This window comes from Balaenoptera physalus (assembly GCF_965194825.1).
Source record: "Balaenoptera physalus genome assembly, contig: HAP1_SCAFFOLD_1725, whole genome shotgun sequence".
Lineage (NCBI taxonomy): Eukaryota > Metazoa > Chordata > Mammalia > Artiodactyla > Balaenopteridae > Balaenoptera > Balaenoptera physalus.
This window is the reverse complement of record NW_028125078.1, coordinates 6,938-29,319: the sequence shown is the minus strand read 5'-3', so window position 1 is coordinate 29,319 and position 22,382 is coordinate 6,938. Positions and strand designations below refer to the sequence as shown.

Below are 22,382 nucleotides of genomic sequence, written 5' to 3'. Positions count from 1 at the left end.
ATCTTCACTGAATTGCATTTTAGGAATCATGCCCTTGGCTTTCATTAAACATCCCTGAAACAGTCATGCAAAGTTCACTGCTGCATTTGCACGAGAACTACTGTTGCAGACACGACCTATACGCTTCTGGAAAAGACTTCCTGAGTGTTTTTGTGAAGCACAAGTCTGCAGGATATTAATAAAAATTTCATTATGGGAAAAGTTGAGTGAGTTTGGAAAAAAACCCAGGTGTCTTTCTTAAAGGTTATCTAAGAGGCTTTACTAACAAAAAGTACAGTGGGTCCTTAGACAGAGGATAAACTGCAAGATTTCCCATTTTGTCGACCCTTAGAATCCTGTTTTGGTGGTGCAGCTCTTGGGATCAGTGCTCTGAGCACCCAGCAGAAGAGGCTCTGAATGCTTCGGGCTCAGTTAGTCAAGCACCGTGAGCTGCAACAGGGAACATACAGACAGGAGGCCAGGTAAGCAAGCGACAGGGGAGCCTGCAGGGGGATGAGCAGCGAATGGGCAGCTGGCTCTTCCGTGCACAGCGATCCTGGGTGCCTGGGGTCCCAAGAGGCTTTGCAACGTCCTGGCTGCATCAGATACTAACTTTGCTATTCATGGAGTTAGGGGTCCTAGTCTCAAATATATCCCTCAGTGACCCTCCTGTACAACAACACACGGAGTTAAAATATTTTAAAAAATAATTCATTGTTAGGAAAAGGACACAGAGACATGTGCTGTGTTTACAGTTTCATGGGCGAGATGGGGAGGAATGCCACTCGCTCCGACAGCTCACTACCTAGGAAGACCACTGAGAGTCTCTCCCCTCCTCTCCCGCAGCTGGAGTCTCTCTCTTTCACTTCCTGACGTGTACACCCCGTCAACCCTCAAATTTCAGCCTCCGAAGCTCCGAGAAAGCCCCTTGGGGAATACTCTGCTCCTCCCTTTCACTGGGCAGAGCGACCAGCACAGGTGTGTGTGCAGACTGCCTGCCCTCCTATCCATGCAAGGTGCATTATTTAGAGGCTAATGATTTCATTGTAAAGTGGGAAGTGAAATATGTCTCGCTAAAGCTTCCAAAGTGAGGGAGGAAGGAGGGAGGAAGAGGGTAGGTCAATGGGTAAATATGACTGCCTCATGGTCTGGGTCCAGCCGTCTTCCTAAGGCTGTATCTTTAACTGGGAGGTACAGCAAGACGATCGATAGCACAAGCAACCTTAGGAGAACCACACCGGCCAGCCCGGATCAGCAGAGTCTGTGTGGTGAGATTTAAGGGGGTGCTTAGTTGGCCCTCCAGCTGTAAGTGTTTGCCGGATGACTTGTAACTTCACCACTGGAGCTAAATTCCTTTGACTCTTAGGGCTCTTTCTGCATTCAAGAGCCCTTGGAAATGAGAAATCCCTGAAATGGGTTGTCCCCTGCTGTCAGCTAACCCTGACGCTCAGGAGTAGAGTTGGGAGTAACGGGACGCCGTGTACCCGGGGTCCTTCCTGGGCGTGTGTAACTCTGAGGCTAAGACAGTGAGACTGGCAGTTTAAGAAGCACCTCCAGGACCATGTCACCTACTGGCAGGCGGAGTAAGGACCCTGCAAGGTGGACAGACATACCTCTTCTCTTATCATTTGAGGGTTTGAGAGAAGAGGCACCGGGAGTTTAGCCTGAGCCCTTCCCACAGGTCTAGAGGTGGGAAGAGAGAGGGATGGGCTTTGACCCTGGGCGGCTCCTCCCTCCAGGCCAAGACCCTGGAGGAGGTTTAGTTTGTATCTTCAGAGGGGATGGGGTGCCCAGGCAGGTGACTGAAGACTTTATCTCCGAAGGACCCAGCATTAGAGAGCTGAACAGCCCCAGACCCCGCAGGCCGGGAGAGCTTCTGGGCATCCTTCCGTGGGGTCCCATCACCTCCCTGCTGGAGGCAGACTGGGTACCAGGACCCTGCGGTGAAGCCGACTGGGGAGCAGCTTCCTCCAGCCTCTCCAAGCACAGACGTCAGCGGCGAGGCTCAGACTTGGTGGCTGTGCTCTGTCTCTGCACAGGCTTGTGTACGCGCAGCGGGGGACCCACGCAGGGGACCGGGGTGGGGAAGCACACAGGAGGAAAGTGCAGAGTGGCGGCAAGTGGCGGTGGTGATGCTGGGGCAGTGCGAGCGGACAGTGGCTCTCCTGGAGGCTCCACCCCTCGGCGGGCTGGCGTGGGACCTGGGAACGGACAGTCCACGTGGAGGGGCAGCTACTCAGGGCTGCCCTGCCAGGGGGGCGGGCGGTGCTGTCAGGCGGGGGCTGCCTTCAGGGTGGAGTTGTAGCAGAGAAGTGGGGTCACCCCTCTTGGAAGCTTTGAGAACGCGTATGAGGAGGGAGCTGCGAACGGAATCCGGAAAAAGTAAGGAGTGCCAGCTTGGTGGAGTTGGGTGCTGGCAGGACTCGCCTTGGAGTCGTGGGAGCGTTCCCAGGAACATCCAGGGGATCGCCACCGGGGCCCCAGTGGTCCCACAGGCCTCCTGAGGCTGGCTGTGCTGTGCTGAAGCCCATATCAAGGGCCCTGGGGATGGCAGCAGAGGCCAGCATGGTTGAGGGTCCCCCGCACCCACCTCCTCTCTGCAGGGACCACAGAACTGCACGCACCGTGGGTGTTCTTCACCTGCTCACAAAAGAGCCGGGTCATTGCACGCAGCAGGAAAGGCTTGACGGGGGGTGACGGGAGGAAGGGCAGGAGCAGAGATTTTCCATCTTGATGGTTTTGTTCAAGGCCAGCCCAGAAGCAGCTGACGTTGGCTTCATTTATCCAAAGGGCACGGCGAGTGACCCTCTACAACCCAGGGATCCTGAAATATTTAGAAGCTCTAATGTTTGGGTGGGAAGAGAACCTCTTTTGGATGAGAAGCTCAATTATTCAGGAAGGGAGAGCGCCCGTTGTCTGGGGCGTAGGGGGGGCACCTTCCTGCTGCGTTGGCGGGGTGCCGGGCGCGGGGCACCCTGCCTGGGACACTTGCCCTGCTCTGTGGGTGAGGCCTCTCCCACAGTGCTGGGCTCTGGGGGACTTTTCTCGTGGCCAAACTCTTCGGGAAAGTGACACAACGGCCTATTTCTTCCAACAGCACCTCTGATTCAGCCTAGGGTATGGTTCGAGGTTGCGTCTCTTGTAAACCCCCCTTCAGCTGCTGTCAAGGGCTGGCACCGGAGTTCTTGAATTTAGGCTGATGTGGGTCCTGCTAGAGCCTGCTGTCATCTGCACGTGTCAACAAATGTGTATGCAGGTGTGGACCAGCTGGATCTCTCTCCTTCTCTGGGAAGCGTGGTTTTCAGCAGCGTCAGGCTGGGAAGACAGACATTTCATGAACCCTGAAGTCCTGTGCAGGCAGTTGTCACACAGTGTTCCACCAGCGGCCCACGGCCGGCACAGAACACTGCAAAGCTCCATCTAGCACAAGTGACCACGGGGAACGGGTTGAGAATCCTGCTGCATTGTACACGTCTCCTAAGGGAAGAACATCAAGAAAGATGAGCTCGCCGCGGAATTGGCGAACTGTGTGGAAGGGGCGGGATCTGTAGAGCTCAGCAGCGGTGAGCTCCTGTCATGGCCTGGCCAGTTCGGGTCTCCCCCTGTCACTTATGAGGGTGCGGCGATGTTTTCCCAGATGTGGTCCCCGTGTACAAAACAAAGAATCGCTTTGCACAAAGCCAGAAGGGATACGTTGAAAGAATTATCAGAAGAGAATAATACATAGGAAATGTTTGTGCTCGCATGCAAGGAAACTTTGTGGGGTATCTGTGGCTGCCAAAGTGACATCTGGCAGGATTAACTGGATCACCAGAGCCAAACAATGAGGACCGGGAAGGCAGCAATAACTGTGAGGCCTGGGCCCATGTGGGGGCAAGATTTTGAGAATGACCACTTAGGTGACAAAATGGGATTCCCACGAACCGCAGCTCTGGTTAGTTTCTGGTCTGGAGCCAGATCCTCTCTCTGATGCAGACGTGGGAGGACGGAGCGGCAAGAGCTGCCCAGCTGCTCATCTGGGAACTCATCCTCCAAGGGACTCTGTCCCTCGTTCTCCTCCCGTACCTGGAGGCGGCAGTCAGCGGGCAGCACCTCTCACAGCACCCCCACGTACACCTGCTCAGACCACCTGCTCGGAGCTACTCGTTTGCCCAGCCCAGCATACCTGTTCCACCTGTCTGAAGACCCGCCGCACGTTTCCTCGAAGCACACCCCAGAGCTCTTCGTCACTCCAGCCACGCCTCAGCAACTCCTCTATCAGTACCGGCTATATGGACACGTCCTCCAGCCCCTGTGGGAACCTGTGTGGCCGCCAGCCAGCCAGCTATTGGGCCTCAGACCTGTTCCCTGGTCCTGAGTCAGAACCAAAGCCCTACGTGTCCAGGGTCCACTGAACCCCAGCCCTGGTCAGATATGGAAAATGGAGACTTGGAGAGAGTAAATGATTCACTCCTGCTCTTCATCCTTCAAAGGAAGGCCCCAAAAGCGCCTCGACTGTTCGTCAAAACTCATTGAATTGTACTGTTAAGATCTATGCCTTTCACTGAATGCAATTTTTGCCTCCATTTATAAAGAGAAGAAAAGCTTTTTAAGAACTGGGTTGACCCCCCCTGCATGCACAGACCCAGCTGCAGGCAGAGAAGATGGTCAGCCCAGCCCAGACCTTGCTAAGAGTCTGCTCAGAGGCCGTGGGTCTGCTGGCACTGGATGGGCGCAGATGCTGGGCAGATGAGCTCTGTGTGGTGTTTTAGACAAATATGATGACCTAGAGTAGGGCCAAACAGACAGGAGAGCCCAGGAAGCAGACCCTGGGAGAGGGGAGATACCAGTTGGGCCAGCACACCTGAGGCTATGGTCAAGGCCATGAGGACCACAGTGTGGTGGGCACGGTGGCTGTGAAAGCCCCACTGCTGCCCAGCCAGCCTGAGACAAGCCATGGGGAAGCACTCACCGGCCAGCCCCGTCATAATCTCCGCCAATCCCGATGAACTTGCATCCAGTGACTGCCCTGATGTGGTCGAAGTGATCTGAAGAATGGGAAGTCAGCAGTGTGGGGCTTCCAGGGCAGGGGTGGGGGTGATGACTGGCCTCTGTTGATTCCCCTTTTTGCAGCCTGTAGGCCAAACAGTCCAGTTCCTTCGTGGCCTGGCACCGAGAGTACCAACTAGAGGGCCCTGAGGTTTGATCTGAAGTGATCCCAGCTGGCTCTAGACTGGACTTCAGATTTGGAGTGGACCCCAGAGCCCCCTGTTTGGGCCATTTCCCACCCACGATTCACCCTGCCTCCCAGTCTCCTTGAGAACCTGTGGGGGCTCCTTTCCCCGGGTGTGGAGGATGAGAGAGGAACAAGAGTACAACTGATGAAGACCCCAGAGACCTAAGGAGCTGTCCAGTCCCTTGGCCAGAGGTAGGGGCAGTGCGCTTTAGGAGCCCCTGCAGAGGCACAGATGGGCAGCACCCGGGCTCTGTGTCTGACAGCCTCCCTGATACCCATCAGTACCGCAGTTTTGATTCCGTGGCTCCAGTTCCACATGGCACCAAGGTGCTGTGTACCGTCCATTATTGGGTTTTTGGGAGCTGTACCTATTGCCAACAGGTGGGTCAAACCACTGGGGCTCTTCTGAAGTCCTCCCCAAGTCTGGACCCAGCTTCAGCTCCAAATCAGAGTTTTCAGAGAGCCCAGGGTGAGGCTCACCTGCCACAGTAGGCACGTTGGCTAACGGGTTGCACTGCAGCACCCGCACGGACAAGGGCACCATCACGATGCCACCGTTCTTCTTCTGCAGGGGCGGACCGGTGGACAGTCAGCTTGGCCCCCAGCACAGCCACCTGCCTGTTCACTCTCTCGGCCCCTGTGAGGAAGGTGTTGAGGTCAGAGTCGTCTCCTCTCTGGGCTTGTGTGAATGCAGGAGCCGCAGCCCTGGTCTGGGTGGTGTCTTGGCCCTGGGTTTCCGGGTTTGGTGGAGCATCTTACCACCTAGACCCCCACCTAGGGCTCAAGAGTTCAGGGGCTGTGGACCGTGGGTTTTGGGGGCAGAAGATATTTAACCTGGGGTTTGAGGAAATTGAGGGAGAAGAGGCGCAGGTTCAAGGGCTCCCGGTTTGAACCTCTTGCTTTAGGTTTGAGGGCCAGGGCAGTCTCTCACCAGAAGCTGCAGGATATCATCAGGATCATTCCGAGTGTTCTTGCACACACCCCGGGCAGCTGAGTGGGAGAAGATGACAGGTGCCTGTGACACTTCTAGGGCTCGCCGTGCCACAGCATCGAGACATGGGACAAGTCCACCATCATGCCCAGGCGGTTCATTTCTGCCACCACCTTCTGCAGGGACAGGATGGGGAGAGGGCATCAGGGCTGCATTTACCTTGTGTGCATTTATCTGTAGGGAACAGGCGGGGCTGTACATTCATGTGGGGCAGGGTATGGAACCCGGGTCCTTACCTCGCCCAAGCCGGTCAGCCGACTGACATTGCTGTAGAAGGGGTGGATACCCTTTGCTGAGCTCTGTGCCCTGCAGGGTGGCCAGGAGGCAGTCTGACTGGTGGCCATGACTTGGCTACAAGAGCCTAGAAAGAGGTTCTGTCGAACCGTCTACACCTGCAACTCCCTGGTGCAAGAGGAGGGACCCAAACTGGGCTGTGCCTGGCAGTAGGAGGGCCCTTCTGGGGATTCAGTCTTGTTCTGCGAACCTCCATTCCCCTCCCCACCCCAGGTTCAGGGCCGGATCCCAGGGGTAAACTTGCTTTGGGCCCCAGCGTGATCTTGGGCAGATCCCTGCCTCACTGGGCCCTTACCATCTGCACTGCGCTCACCAGGGCGTGTTGCAGGTGTGGGTGAGTGTCACGTAGCGCACACCCAGCGCATAGAAGGTACGCAGGATGGAGAGGTTACTGTCCAGTGAGTGGCCGCCCTCCACACCAATGAGGCAAGCCAACTTCCGGGTATTGTTGAGAGCTGGGGGCAGGTAGGTCAAGATGATCATTTTCAGAGGCAGGGGTAGCTTACTGAAGTCCCTAGCACCTACCACCACCAGTCTGTTTACCTTTTTTTTTTTTTTTTTTGGTCGTGCCGCGCAGCATGAGGGCTCTTAGTTCCCCCACCGGGGATCAAACCCGAGCCCCCTGCAGTGGAAGCGTAGAGTCTTAACCTCTGGACTACCAGGCAAGTCCCCCGTCTACCTTTAAGTGAGGTCACAAGCTCCAGCTCAGAATAGGAGGCACACATGAGGCGGATGAGGTCAATTTGCTCCAGGGTGAGGCGCACAGCATCCCGTTCGTGGGTCTGGCATGGGACGTAGGCTGACCAGAACTGAGGGAAGGCCAGGGCTTGGTTTGGGCTTTGGAACTCCTTGGGCTTCTCATAGCCTCCTCAGCTGGCACAGCACTCACTGTGCCCAGAAGTCACATGGAATGCGTTGCTTTTTCTGTGGTACTTGGATGCCCGTCAGGTTGGCTCACTGTGACCCCTGTAGCCCCCAGCATCCATGGCATGGCACTTTCTAGGCCACTATGGTAACTTAGCTCCAGTGTGACTCACCTGTGGTCTCTGAGGCCCCCAAAGTGCCCCACATTCCCCAGCAGCCATGGTGGCACCTTGTGTGTCCCTTTGGTACCTGGGCACCCACGAGACCGTCTTTCAGCCTGTCCAAGCTGGTCTGGCCATGGCTGAAATTGCACAGATTAACATCCTGGAGCCCATTGTGGGTAAAACTGCCTCAGGACCAGGGGCATGTCGTTGTGGCTGGAGGGAGGTCAAGGCAAATGGGTGGGCTCCTTAGGTCTTGGGATCAGGCAGGACACATTGCCTGGCCTGGGCCAGCCGGGGGGTCCCCCACCTCACACTGTCACACAGACTATACTAGGAGCAGCTGAGGCCTGGGCTGAGGGGTTCCCACCAGGGAGGGGATGACAGAGAAGGGGAGGGGCATCCATAGGTGATGGAGAGGCCATCCAGGGGTGGTGTGAGGGAGCCTCCCCGCTAGCTCTGCATGCTCCGGACCTCCTCCCCTGCCCAGGGCCAGGCTAGGCCCCCACCGGCCCCCACCAGCCCGCACACACTGCAGCCCCCCGTCCACAAGCGGGAAGTCCCGCCTCAGGGCCCGCGTGCGCTCCCGCGGACTCGGGGTGCTGGAGGTGCCCGACGTGGTCTGGACGCGGGTTCCCGGCCGCAGCAGCAGACGCAGCAGCAGCAGCAGCAGACACAGCAGAGGCCGCTGGCTGAGAGCGCGGAGACCTTCGAGGCCCCCGGGCCGCAAGCTGCGCAGGGCCAGGCAGGTGGGCAGAGGCGGGTGTGAGAGGGGCGGGCGATGGGGTTGTGCCCGTCCACACAGGCCACCCAGCGGCGCGGCCTCGCGAGGGGGGCGGGGTGAGGGAGGGGATACAGAGTCACAGGGCCCTGCGAGCCGTGTGCGGAGAGCCGCGATCCGCGAAGCCCCGGGGCGGCACTGCCCTCCCGCCCCCTGCTCCGAGGCAGCTCCCGTGGGCTACGCTGGCCTCTGCTGAGAGCCCACTCGCCTCCCGTCGCGGCTTCCCTCCGCCCCTGCGCCTCTTCCCACTCCCACTGCTCCGAGGGGGCGCCCTAGGCTGCTCTCCCCCGCCTCTAACCTTCCTGGCCAAGCTGGGCCGCTTCTCTCAGAGGGCCACCTTCAGCCCGAGGCCTCCCGGGAGCACACCGCGTCCCCATCTGCCTGCAGCCGGCCCCGCCCACTCCGAGGGCTGCGTGCCAGTGTCTCTGCGGCCACAGGTGCTCTGGGCTCCCGGTTTCCTGGTACGCGGCCATGTGGGCTGGTGTGGGGGAAGAGAGAGTTTCTGGAAATGGGGGGGGGGGAACCTTGTGAGCTCTGGATTCAGGAAGGGGCCCTCTGCCCCCGACCTTCTCTCTCCACCTACTTGACTCCCCAACCTGCATGACCATTCTCTGGGGACTTCAACCAGCACCCGGGAACTCTCAGGAAACCTCCCCCCCCCCACTTCTGTCAGCCAGCCTCAGGAAAGAGCGCCCTCAGGAGCTGCTACACCTCCCCAGGGCCTGAAGAGAGGGACTTTTGGGATGTGAACTGAACACCTTCTGGGGAGAGTCAATGACCCTTTTCCTCAACAGAGCAGGAACCCAGTCAGTAGGCTATTTGAGTGGAAGGAAATGAAGTCATTTCCATGGCAGCAGAGCCCCCATCGCAGCAACCTTCCTCCCAGGGCTGCTGGCCGACCTTCTGGCCAGGATCCCTCCTACCTCAGCATGGAAGGCCTGGCCTCGTGAAGAAGTATAGGTTCTGAGGAAAGACCTGGCACCTGGGTTCTGCTGCTACACTTGCCTTATCTCGAGGCCCTTGTGGCTCTACCTTTCCCAGAAACCTCAAGGGCTAAGTGCCTGTGCTTGCTCAGAGGCCGCACGCCATTCCCCATTTCCAGCCTCAGGCCCTCCCCCTAGCTGCCTCCTCTGGGGACCCCCTCCCCCCAACACACACACACACACACAAAGAGGGGATGTGCCTTCTCACAGAAGCTCAACCACTGAGATGCTTTAGGGACTGTGCCCAAACTCCTTCATCCCCAGCCTCTCAAGTTTTTGCTCTGATCCCTGGCACCCCCTGGAGCTGTTCCACCTTTGGAACCTTTCCTGGGTAGCAGGAGTGCCTAGCACAGGGATAGTGACCTAAGTGTGAGCACTGGCGACCCTAGAAGTCTGTTACAGAAAAACATTGAGCAGTAAGGGACCCCCCTGGGGACAGAAAGGGCTGGGAATAAAGGAGCATGTGAACCTCGGGGCAGGGTGCGTGCTGCTTGACTCTCCATCCTGTGCTTGCTTCAGGGAGCAGGTCTTCCTGGGTCTCTCTATCCTGCCTCCTGAGACCCCAGGCAGGAGGCTCTTTGGGAAGCCACAGATTGCTGCTTTCAGTTTCAAAAAACCCAGCTCCCCCTGGTTTGTGGTGGTGGCCGCTGACAATGGCTCAGAGCAGGAGCCCATGTGGTAGAGTGCTAAGGCTTCTCTGCACCCTGTCTCTGCTCCTGCATTCTTCTCGGCTCGCAGAGTGCAGACTTTTCTGTCTTCAGCTGACAAAGGGGCCCCTGAGGATTGAGCAGAGGAACGTCACGTTTTCTTCCAGGCCAGCTTCAGCCCTGGGATGTTCAGGGCAGACTGTCATTTCAAACCTCAGTTTCTGAGGCTCCTTGCTTTTGGCCATTTAGTGTGGCAGGAGGCTCCTGGCTGAGGAAGGCTCAAACAGAACGACGCAGGTTGTGATCTGTGGCAGTGGGCAGTGGGGGGACGGGGTGGGTCACTGCAGGAAGAGGCATTCGCTGCCTTAGGCAGTTAAACCATTGCCCTCTCTTCAGAGTGCCTCAGCCAGCAAGATGCTGTGGGGTCTACCTCCTGGCACCATGCTCCAATCGCCGGATTTGGGGTCTGGGGCAACCCAGATCTTTGTGCGACCTTTCCGGAGAGTGCTTTCTCTTGGGAGCACGTCTGGGGACTGGCTTCTCTGCTTCCACCTTTGCTGGCGTGGCCAAAGGAACTGCTGCTGCAAAGAAAATCAGAACTGATCAGTCACTTCTGCTGTACAGTCTCCTGCCAGAATTTCCCTCTCTCATGTCTCTCCCAAGTTTCTGGCTGAAGACCTTTAATCGACTTGACATCCAAAACACAGCCTTGGCCCATCACCTCTATGAGTCCCTAGAGAAGGGACACTGGCTGCAAAAGCAATTCCTAGAGCCTACGGCTGCAGCACATGAGGAAGTCTCTTCACCGTTTCCAGGGAAAACAGTAGAACCCGAAAGTCATTGCAACCATGAGCCTCTCCATCTCTCCCTTCCACAACAGAGAAAACATTTCTTGCAGTCTGTCACTTCTGAGGCTTTAATGGAAATGTCTTTCAAGTTTTGGAAAAAAATAATCTAATATAAATTGGTGAAGAACCCCTCCCACCTTGGCAACCCCTCTTGGGCCCCATTTATACTGCCTGTTTCCACCACACTGAACTCTAGCCCTCTGATACTTTTATGTAGCTTAGAACAAGGCCAAATACTGAGGCAGAGTGATCAAGAGACTGAGAACCGCGTTCTGGGTACCAAGTCTAGGCTCACATCAACCCAGCCTCCTGGGACACCATCTCCTCAGCCCTCCAGTCTCATTAGCACTTCAACAGCCCTCTTGGTTCTTCCGGTCTTCCCATCAATATGGCACCACCCTCTCCCCTAGAAGTAAAAATCATTATAATCCTCCCTCTCTCCCCCATGAAAGGATGAGATAAAGGCTCAGCAGCAGCCCCCGTGAAACACATGGTCACCACTGTGAAGAGGTGTTACTAAGACGATTTGGTCCGACTCAGAGAAGGAAAGAGACACCTCTGCCCTTAGGCTGATCAGGCCCACAGGAAGGAACCGCACTGGGGGCAGCCTTTGAGAGTGTGGCAATGCGAGAGAACCTTCTTTAGGAGGGGACTCCCTGTTGCCGACCTTGGGAAAGTAAGGATGGGACATTGGTTTACTGGGGCTGTTGCAGAGGGGATGTGCCCAGAGGTTGGGCCACCCTGCTTGAGAATCAAAGCACCTTCTAGTCCGAAGCTGCTTGAATGCTCCAATCGCCGGATTTTGGGTCTGGGGCAACCCAGGTCTTCGTCTGACTCTTCCGGAGCGTGCTTTCTCTTGGGAGCACGTCTGGGGACTGGCTTCTCTGCTTCCACCTTTGCTGGCGTGGCCAAAGGAACATCCCCGTAGGCCCTGTAGCCACCAACCAGGCAGTATGTCTCCCCATGCCAGCCCAACTGCGTTTCTCCACACCCTCGGTAGTGGACATGGTACTGACCAGGGGTCGGAGGAGAAACGGGAGCCACTGCTGCTGCAAAGAAAATCAGAACTGATCAGTCACTTCTGCTGTACACAGTCTCCTGCCAGAATTTCCCTCTCTCATGTCTCTCCCAGTTTCTGGCTGAAGACCTTTAATCGACTTGACATCCAAAACACAGCCTTGGCCCATCACCTCTATGAGTCCCTAGGGAAGGGACACTGGCTGCAAAAGCAATTCCTAGAGCCTACAGCTGCAGCACATGAGGAAGTCTCTTCACCGTTTCCAGGGAAAACAGTAGAACCCGAAAGTCATTGCAATCATGAGCCTCTCCATCTCTCCCTTCCACAACAGAGAAAACATTTCTTGCAGTCTGTCACTTCTGAGGCTTTAATGGAAATGTCTTTCAAGTTTTGGAAAAAAATAATCTAATATAAATTGGTGAAGAACCCCTCCCACCTTGGCAACCCCTCTTGGGCCCCATTTATACTGCCTGTTTCCACCACACTGAACTCTAGCCCTCTGATACTTTTATGTAGATTAGAACAAGGCGAAGTACTGAGGCAGAGTGATCAGGAGACTGAGAACCGCGTTCTGGGTACCAAGTCTAGGCTCACATCAACCCAGCCTCCTGGGACACCATCTCCTCAGCCCTCCAGTCTCATTAGCACTTCAACAGCCCTCTTGGTTCTTCCGGTCTTCCCATCAATATGGCACCACCCTCTCCCCTAGTACTCAGCAGCTCAGGATGGGATGTGTCTGAGGGCACCGATATAGATGTCTCCATGACAGCACAGAGGTGCCTGGGTTTGAAGGTGTGTTTCAAGAGTGGCCCTCTTCCTCAAACTGCTCCATTTACCATTTGCCAACAAAAATGCACTTGTCTTTTGCTAAGAGGCCAATCAGGAAAGGGTCTGAATGGAAGCATCCTGTAGCCCAAAGGGGAAGCTACATTTATAAAGATCAGGACCATCCTGCACACTTGTCCAGGGATGACCTTTCACTTGTCCTCAGCAGTGAGCACTGTGGGTCCCTGAAGGTGTCCCAGGTCACTGGTATTACTTACAGCTGGGAACGCGCTCAGGTATACGTAGTGGGCAAACCCCACAGGAACATGAGGCAGCCAGGTGAGGTTGTGTGGACACCATGCCTCCGGGCGGTCTCGGTGTACCTGCCGCACTGCCCACCCATGGAACAGAGCACAGGTCTGAGTTAACATAGACGATCCAGTCACACATTCTCTCGCAGACAACCAAAGAGATTGGTATCTGGTGGAGAACTGTCAGGGAAGTTTCTCTGAGGGCAGCACGTTGGCAGTTACGCTGCCATGGAAACTGTTAGAAGGCCGGTGAGGTCATCACTACCCAGTGAGGTCATGATAAGGAACGTGTGACTTGGGGGTCAGGCTTCAGGAGGAGGGGCAGTTTTGTGGAGGAGATCAGGGGGGAGGCAGAGATACTCTACCTGGCCCCTCACACCTGGGCCTCCCCACCCATGCCCTAGTCTAGCAGACACCCCACGTGGGGCGTGCCGGTGGGCTGGCACAGCCCCAGGGGCCCCAGGAGGGCAAGAGAGACCCACTTTCTGAGATTGCCAGTGACACACCCATAGTCCGGATATTATCCGTAACGATTACTAAGGTTGTATATCTCCCTCCACTTTTACTAAGAAAAGGAGTAATTGAAGACTCTAAGTAATTTTTACTGAGGTTTTTTTTTTTTTTTCTTCAAAATACTAAATGTAAAGTCTGCAGGGCGTATATAGGTGTTCAACTTTTTTCCAGATTTTATGTTTTTGGTGTTTTGTAAAAAATTTTTATTTATTATTTATTTATTATGTTTATTTTTGGCTGTGTTGGGTCTTCGTTTCTGTGTGAGGGCTTTCTCCAGTTGCGGCGAGTGGGGGCCACTCTTCATCGCGGTGCGCGGGCCTCTCACTATCGCGGCCTCTCTTGTTGCGGAGCAGAGGCTCCAGACGCTCAGGCTCAGTAGTTGTGGCTCACGGGCCCAGTTGCTCCGCGGCATGTGGGATCTTCCCAGACCAGGGCTCGAACCCGTGTCCCCTGCATTGGCAGGCAGATTCTCAACCACTGCGCCACCAGGGAAGCCCCTTTACTGAGGTTCTTAATACCTTCCTCACAAGGGTGGACAAAACTCTCAGCTTTTTGTATTGAGTGCAGATGTCTCTATTCTTGCCCATTTCAGAGTCCTCCTCACTCAAAATCTAGGTTTTGTCGATCTTTAGTACCCTGTCTCTCATCTTATCTCAGATTATTCTGCGGTAAGATGGTGCAAACTATGTATTTACTAACTGGAGAGAATTCAAGTCCCCGGAGCTGTTGTAGCTCAAAATTCTGTTTTTTGGGTTTTTTTTTTTTTCAAAATTCTGTTTTAAGTGGAGTCATTTTCTGTGCTTTCCTTTCATGCTGTCTGTAAAATGCCTGTTTCTGTCCTCCTTGAGATCCAGGTTTACAGCGCTCTCCTTTTTCTCATTCTGGGGTCTCTATGTTTGTGGCATCTCTGAGGGCCCATGTTCTGTTGAGGCTGAATTTGATACCTGGGCGGGGGGGGGAAAGCAACTTCCAGATGGGTCAGCCTAGAAAAGGATCCCCCCATTGTGTAGAAATTTAAAAACAGGCAAAATACCTGTCCTATCAGACACTATGATTTGCCCCCTCTGTCTGACGCAGCCCAGAGCTTCGTCATTTAATTCACACCTATCTACTGTGAAGGCCCAGCCAACAAGATCATTTTGGAGCCCTGAGTGGGTGCCCAGAATGGATGGGAGGGCTGAGGTAACCAGAACTCTGCCTTTTTTATGGACAGGTGTTAGGGCATCTTCTTTTCAAAGTGACACATTCCCAACCCATCCAACTCAACGTAGAGGAAAAAAACCACTGTCACCAGCCAAAGGGAGAAAAACATGGGGCTGCAGAGGAAGAGGGATCTTGTGGGGACTCTTGTATTATTCATCCACGTGCAAGTATGAGCTCCAGATTTGATAAGACATGCAGTCTGATCAAAAGTCATGCAATTAATGATTTCTTTCAAAAATCAAAGAACTCTTTGATTCTTCATTTTAATGTAACTTTGACCTCTTTTCTTTCCATGTCATAAAAGAGGCCTTGACTAAGCTAAACATGCTCTCTCTCCGTGCCTGCAATGTATCAGAAAGCATCCTCAGTTACTTTCACAGGCAGTGGAGAACTCCTTAATTTTTCTCTGACGACAAGAGCTCCCTTTGAGCCTGGGCCAGAGGTGAGCAAGATTCTGATTCTGGAAAGATGTAGGAAAATGAAGTTCCTTTTGCCAGAGGTTCTGGGTGAGCATTGTTGATGTATGACTGTTAGCAGTCTTACCTTCCTTCCACCTATTCTTCCTTTTCTGCATGGTGGACTGTCCTTTAGTTTTGGGGGTACAGTATTGGGGAAAAAAGGAAGGGGAGGCTAGAGGTAAGTAGGCTAGTGGCGGGGATTTTGTGCACGAATATTTGAAGAAGGAAGTGTGGGAGCAAGTGCTGTGGTAAGACGGGAAAGGGAGAATTTAAAAAAAAAATCTGTGATCCATAAATCCCCTTCAAAGACTCTAAGCAAAGTACTTAAATTATTTTACAATTACTTTTTGGTTACTACTCTGCAGTATAAAAAACAATAAGTTCACTTTTTATCGTATCCCTATGTCATTAGCATCATTTTAAAGACGTGTCTTAACGGCTGTATCGTGTACCATCCTTTATTTAACCAGCTCCCTTTTTTGGACAGTTAATTCCGTTATTTTGTTGTTTATAAATATATATATATATATATATATATATATATATATGATGGATATTTTTGTTTGTAATTCTGATTATGTCATTTTGTCAGTCAGGATAACTGATGGTAGCTGTACTAACAAACAACCTAAAATCTCAGTGGCTTAGCAGGTGTTGACTGAAAAAAATGCACAACTAAAAGTTGAGAATCATCTTTTTTTTGGTGGACTTGCTGAGGACTTAAGCCCGGGAGGCAGTGTCAGATCGCTCTGAGAGATTGCACTGAAGAGGGAAGGGAGGAACCAGGACATATAGGAGTTTTGCAAAAAACAAAACAAAACAAAACATTAAACCCCAAAACAACCAGGTAGTCGGAAGATCAAAGGATTACTGTTAATTAAAGAAAAACCAGACATCTCAAGTTAATGAATTTAGCATTTTTCTATGTATGGGAAGAGGCAGGAGTCTGGGCTCATTGGAATCCTTCCTTTGATGTGCATTTGAACTATCTAGAGCCAGCATCCTGCTTTTCTCCATCCTGAATCCCCTCCGGGTGCACCATCGGGGATGGCTGCCATGGCTGATGATGGCTTGATGGCTGCAACACTCTGTTGACTGATAGGGCAGGCGACATTCTTCATCCATACAGGTTCAAGTTTTCTTTCTTGCTCGATTTACTGGCTAGGGTTGGAGTGGGAGACTCTGTTCTTTGCAGATGTGAGGGACTCAGGGTCCTTCAACATTGTGGCGTCACCTTCCTCGGGTCCTCAGAGCCCCGACGCTGGAAGAAGGGAGCTTGGAGAAGGCACGCACGCTCTTGGCCTCTTCTGCCCAGAGAGGACAGAGCCACTTCTGCGCATGGTCCACTGGTCAGGGCTCGTCCCAGGGCCTCACCCAGAGGCAAGGGGGCTGTCGAAGGGAATCTGGATGCAGCAAAGGGAAAGGGCCAATGGGTATTGATTAACAACTAGCCAAGGTCCTACCTACCTACCAATTCACTGTCAGATCTTTAGAATACAAAGGGTTACATTCCTGCAATCCTCCTCTAATTCGAGACAATTCTCCATTCATATTCTCTTTTGCTTAGAGCAACCTTGAGCTGGGTCTTCCCAGGCTCTTCTTTCTACCCCTACAGGCTGTGGTCTCCTCGGAAGCTTTGGTGGGATGCAGGCAGCATCTGGGAGAAGGCGCCTGGGAACTCACTTGCCCGCGTTGCCCAGGACCCCAATTCCTTCCACCTCTCGGATGCTGCTTTCTTTTCCCAGGGACAGAGCCAAGCTGTAATTGACTCCTTGGGCATTTCAAAGTCCCTGATCCCAAGACTGAAGGGTGACTCCCTGCTGTTGTGAAAGGTTACCAAATTATCAGGACCTCTGCTTGGGAGGGACAGTGGGAAGAGGGGAGGTGGTGTCAGGGGAAAGGCACTGACATTTCAAACTCAACTGGCGACTCCAGCCCCCGGTAATGGCTTTAGTAACTTCCCAGCTGATCCCTGTGATTGAGCATCAGGACCATTGAATGCTAATTGAGTTGAAAAGCTTCCCCCTCATGTGCTAAAACTCTCAGGCAGTAAAAGGTTTCTGACCATGTCTGGAGTTGCGTGCTGGGGACAATGTGGTGGGTTGCCTCTGTCTACACGTAACTGCTGTTCGTCTTCCCGGCTTGACGGGGTAGGGTTGCTGTACATACACAGACTTTAAAATTATTTTTAAATTATTTTTTGAAACTGAAGAATGGTTGATTTACATTGTTGGTGGTTTCAGGTGTACAGCAAAGTGATTCAGTTATGCATACACACATACATACGTATACATACATACATATATATATTCTTTTCCAGATTCTTTTTCATTATCGTTTATTGCAAGATATTGAGTAATATTGAGCACAGTAATACTGTGCTCTACAGTAGGACCCTGTTGTTCATCTATTTTACATATATCATATATCTGTGTGTCTCTGTTAATTCCACACTCCTAATTTATCCCTCCCCTCACCCTTTCCCCTTCGGTAACCGAAATTTTGTTTTCTGTGTCTGTGGGTCTATTTCTCAAACGGGCTTTTTTTTTTTTTTTTTTAAGCAGATTGCACCTTGCTGTGGCTGGATCAATACTCTGGAGTAAGCTGTTTGCCCTCAAAACTGCTGGGGCCGCAGCCATGGAGCTGCAGGATCCCAACGGGGTCCTGACGTCCATCTGCTTTGTTTTTTTCAGGTGCGCTGAATCGACAGTCCTGAGTTTTGAAGTTTTCCTGGAGGGGACGTGAGGGGATTTCTCCAGGATCGATGGAACTCCTTTTGTGGTGCTTCAGTGCTTCCACCATGAAGCGCTCATTTCCCTATGCACGTCCCCCCGCCCCACCCCACCGTTTCCTTTACTCTCTCTCCTCCCACCCCCAATTCCCAGAAGAAGATCTAGGAATCAGGTCCAAACATAAGATCTTTGGAGAATCCTTGCGTGTGTTTTTTTAAAATTTTTATTGGAGTATAGTTGATTTACAATGTTGTGTTAGTTCCGGGTGTACAGCAAAGTGAAGCAGTTATACATATACATATAATCCACTCTTTTTTAGACTCTTTTCCCATACAGGTCATTACAGAGTACTGAGTAGAGTTCCCTGTGCTATACAATAGGTCCTGATTAGTAATCTAGTTTATAGGTAGTGTTGTGTATGTGTCAACCCCAATCTCCCAATTTATCCCGCTCCCCTCCCCACTTTCCCCCCCTGGTAACCATAAGTTTGTTTTCTACACCTGTGACTCTATTTCGAATCCTTGTGTTTTACTCTCGTCCTGAAACTAGATAAAGCCTAGTCATCAATCAACAGGTGAGGAAGTAGAGCCAGGCATTGGTTGAGTGTTGATGTTTCTGGTACAAGCTGACTCTCCGCTCATCATCCCACACCTTCATCAGCCGCCATCATGCTGTCTGTCACCTCCTCTTCTCTGAAGAAGGCCCGGGCCATCTTTTGAAAATACAAAGTCCAGCATTGAGACCCTCCCAACTGAGAGAGCAGGAAGGGCCAGGGCTGCTGAGGTGCTCCCTGAACCCCACTCAGGGGATCTGTGTTGTTCCCACCTGGGTGTATTGTGTGGACCCCTAAAATTCCTCCAGACCTCTGCCTCTGCGCTTCCAGATTGCCCCTGAAAGAAATGAACAATAATCATAATACCCACCACGTACTGACCGCTGGTCTCTTGAGGGCTGCCTTGCCATTGGACAACATTTGTTGAGCTCCTACTGTTTGCCAGACAGCGGGTACAGGCTTTATGTGTGTTTAGCCCTTCTGACAACACTGTGATTTAGGACCTGTTAATATGTCTCTTTTGCTGAAATGGCAACTGAGGTTCAGAGTGGTTAAATAACAAGGAAAAGTCCATGTTTTTACCCCCTACACTAATATATATGTATATTTGTGTATATATATTCTATATATGTATATTTAACATATATATGATGTTGACTGAAAAAAATGCACAACCTCAAAGTTGAGAAATATGTTTTATTGGGTGGGCAAAACTGAGGACTTAAGCCTGGGACACAGCCTCTCAGCTCTCTCTGAGGGACTGATCCAAAAAGGAGAGGGAGGAACCATCAACTATAGGAGTTTTTGCAACAAAGACCAGGTAATCGGAACATCGAAAGATTCTTGTTAATTAAAGAAAACCAGACATCTCGAGTTAATGAATTTTTAGTGTTTTTCTGTGTATGGGAAGATGCAAAAGTCTGGGCTCACTGAAGTCCTTCCTTTGATATGCACCTCAGCTATGTGGGCCAGTATCCTGTGCTTTCTCATCCTGAGTTCCCTCGGGGTGCACCATCAGGGGAGGCTGTGGCGGTTGACTGCTAGATGGTGGGCATCCTGTTTCCATCCTGAGTTTCCTCAGGGTTCACTCTTGGGGCGGCTATAACGTGATGGCTTGATGGCTGCAACATCCTTTGTTTACTGATATGGCAGGCAACATTTTTTCATTGACAATTATATATATACAATAGACACTGTTCGTGTTACATATATTATCTACTTTACGTGCTACGTGTTTTTTAGAATCTTTGCAAAAAACCTTGCAAGGTAGGTGTTATTCTTTACATTTTGTGAAAAAGAAATTAAAGCCTCTAACAGGCTGAGAAATTTGTCATGTCACTACATCACGATTAACAAGTCAGTGAACAAGATTTTGAATCCAAGTAATCCTTTTGTGAAAACAAAACCCCCCCCAAAACAAAGAAACTATGTTCTTTCCGTGCTCCAAAATATATTTTGGTCAAGTGACTTAAGAAACTCTCCCTTAAGCTTGTCTAAAGCAGAAAATAAGACAACAGTGCTTTACTGGAAATTATCAAAAGGCAGGATCAAGCAGGAATAATGAAAGGGAGCCTGAGGTTTCGGGTGATGAACCCACTGGCTAAATAGGCCCCTGGAAACAGACCCACTTTTTTTTTTTTTAATTAATTTGTATATTTGTTTATTGACTGTTTTCCTCCAATAGAATGTAATCTTTTTTTTTTTAAACATCTTTATTGGAGTATAATTGCTTTACAGTGGTGTTAGTTTCTGCTTTATAACAAAGTGAATCAGCTATACATATACATATATCCCCATATCTCCTCCCTCTTGCTAGCTCATGATTTAGGACCCACGCACAGGAGAATTCAGGCTGCATTAATATAAAAATATGACTTGCAGCCCTGGAGATGTGGCTTCAGCGGAAATGATGACTTAATGCTTGTGATCTGTAAGAATGTTGGTGTTTTGGGTCAAATAACCTATGCATTTTCTCAAGGGAGGTAGGTTTGAGGAAAAAAGGCAATAATTAAACTGAACATACCAACAAGGAAAAAATAACTTAACTGTTATGATGACTCATTTAGTTGGCAGCTTCAGGTAATGAGGTGCTCTGGATGAATTTTCCTGAGAGCAGAAACATATCCCTTTAAATGATTAAGCATGTTATCTTCATCAATCTTTGAAGAAAATATTTCCAAGGTACATTTTATATTCTCTTTTGTCAGTAGTATTCTTGACAATTTTTAGGACTAGAGACATAGTTTTGTTTTTGTTTTTTTTTTAAGAGTTTAAAGAACTATTTGATCTTTGAAAATCATGTTACATCGTTGGTCCCCGGTGTTTTCATCTACAGTAGGTGAACTTTGGGTTAGATGATCATCAAGGTTCCTTCCATCTCTAATATTCTCTAAGTAAAGGGCTCTTGTGCACAATAAAATTGAAAACATAAGAATCATCGAGGGGGCTTGTTAAAAATGCAGATTCTTAGGTATCATTGTTGGAGGTTCTGATTCAGTTGGTTTGAGTGAGGCAAGAGAACCTGTATCATAAATGGGTGCATACCCATGGCCATTTTGATGACCTCATTTTGAGAAACTGATTCTCTTTCCAGCCTCAGATAACAGATGTCATAACCATTTTTGGCCACCAGGGTACCGTTGCTGCCCTGCCCTCAGTGGTGTGAAGTTGTAAGGGGCTGACCAGACCCAGAGGCCTGTGCTTTGATAGTTTGCTTCTGATCCCATCCTCAGTATTAACTGTCACTTAGTTAATGTAGCTGCTGAGGAAAACCAGATAATCGAGCTTAAAATTAGGTGCCCTGCATTTGTACCTATGAGTCATTAAGTTTTCATCTCAGGCTGGGTAGGGGCGAGGGGAGGACTTCCATTTTCTCCTGTAGTCTAAAGTGCATAAATGAGCCACGGCTATCTTAGACCCTGTTTGGAGGTCTCTTACTCTTTGTTCGTGTTCTTTGTCATCCTAAGAGTCAAGTTTCTGGAAGGGCGACATCAGGATAAGCGGCAGATTTCTGTGTAAATATGTTCACATTTCATAGTGAGGTTTGGGGTCAGGGCTGTCCCTGACTTCTCTTTTAAATTTCTTTATGTTTTAAACAGTTTTATTGATGTATAATTCACATGCCATACAATTGACTCTTTTGAAGTATATGCAATTCAGTGGTTTTTAGTAAAATCTGTGAATTTATAGAGTTGTATGCACCTATCATGTAATCTAATTTTTGAACATTTCCATCACCCTCCAAAAGAAACCTTGTGCCTATTTGGAATCACTCTCATTCCCACCCCCAGACCCATTCAACCGATAATTTACTTCTTACCTCTATAGATTTGCCTTTTGTAGACATTTCATATAAATGGGATCATACCGTATGTGGTCTCTTGTGTCTAGCTTCTTTTATCTGGCGTAATGTTTTTGAGGTTATGCAGTAGCCTGTATCATATTGCCAAAGAATATTCTATAGTATGGATATACTACATTTTATTTATCCATCCACCAATTAATGGACATTTGGTTTGTTTCCACGTTTTGGCCGCTCTGGCTGATGTGTGCATGTAGTTTTAATTTCACTTGGGTGGTTACCTAGGGGTAATTACCTGGGTCATATGATGAATCAGTGTTTCAAAGTAGCAGTTTCGAATTTGACAATTCCACCAGCAATGCATGAGGGTTCCAGTTTCTCCATATCCTTGCCAACACTTGTTATTATTGGATACAAGTCCTTTATTGGATATATGATTTTCAAATATTTTTTCCTAGTTCATGGCACGTCTTTACTTTTTTAATGGTGTCTTTTGAAATGCGTTATTTTTTATCTGAATGAAGCCCAGCTTATTTTTTTCTTTTATCAATATACTTTTTGGTGTCATAGCTAAGAAATCTTCGCCTGACCCAACATCAGTGTCTTGATGCTTACCTAAAATCTTGTAGGCTTTGTTCAATAGGAAGTGACCAGTGACACCTACTATTTAGTGCCTTGTTTAAACAGATGAAAGATGAATATGCACGTTGTGGCCTGAACCTACTCTAATGAAAGCTTGCCGACAGTTTTCCTAAGGTCGTGAAG

At 50.6% G+C, this 22,382-nt stretch overlaps 1 long non-coding RNA gene and 1 pseudogene across 7 annotated transcripts; one reads left to right on the top strand and one right to left on the bottom strand.

Moving 5' to 3' along the window:
* The first annotated feature begins 63 nt into the window (after nucleotides 1–63).
* LOC309654024 lies at nucleotides 64–21,687 on the top strand. Of its 6 annotated transcripts, none has more exons than XR_014259741.1 (5): nucleotides 64–461; nucleotides 826–957; nucleotides 1,803–2,024; nucleotides 16,647–16,863; nucleotides 17,725–21,687. It is a non-coding gene; the product is annotated as an uncharacterized lncRNA (long non-coding RNA). The 6 variants fall into 6 exon arrangements; XR_014259742.1 differs by having other exon boundaries at nucleotides 16,025–16,863; XR_014259743.1 differs by having other exon boundaries at nucleotides 826–995; nucleotides 16,025–16,863.
* Nucleotides 3,077–7,506, bottom strand: LOC309654023 (dipeptidase 2-like; annotated as a pseudogene). Its single transcript has 4 exons — nucleotides 6,793–7,506; nucleotides 6,422–6,491; nucleotides 6,126–6,301; nucleotides 3,077–5,006 (listed from the first exon to the last, which is right to left on the bottom strand). The product of its transcript is annotated as a dipeptidase 2-like (transcript).
* Nucleotides 21,688–22,382: the final 695 nt, after the last annotated feature.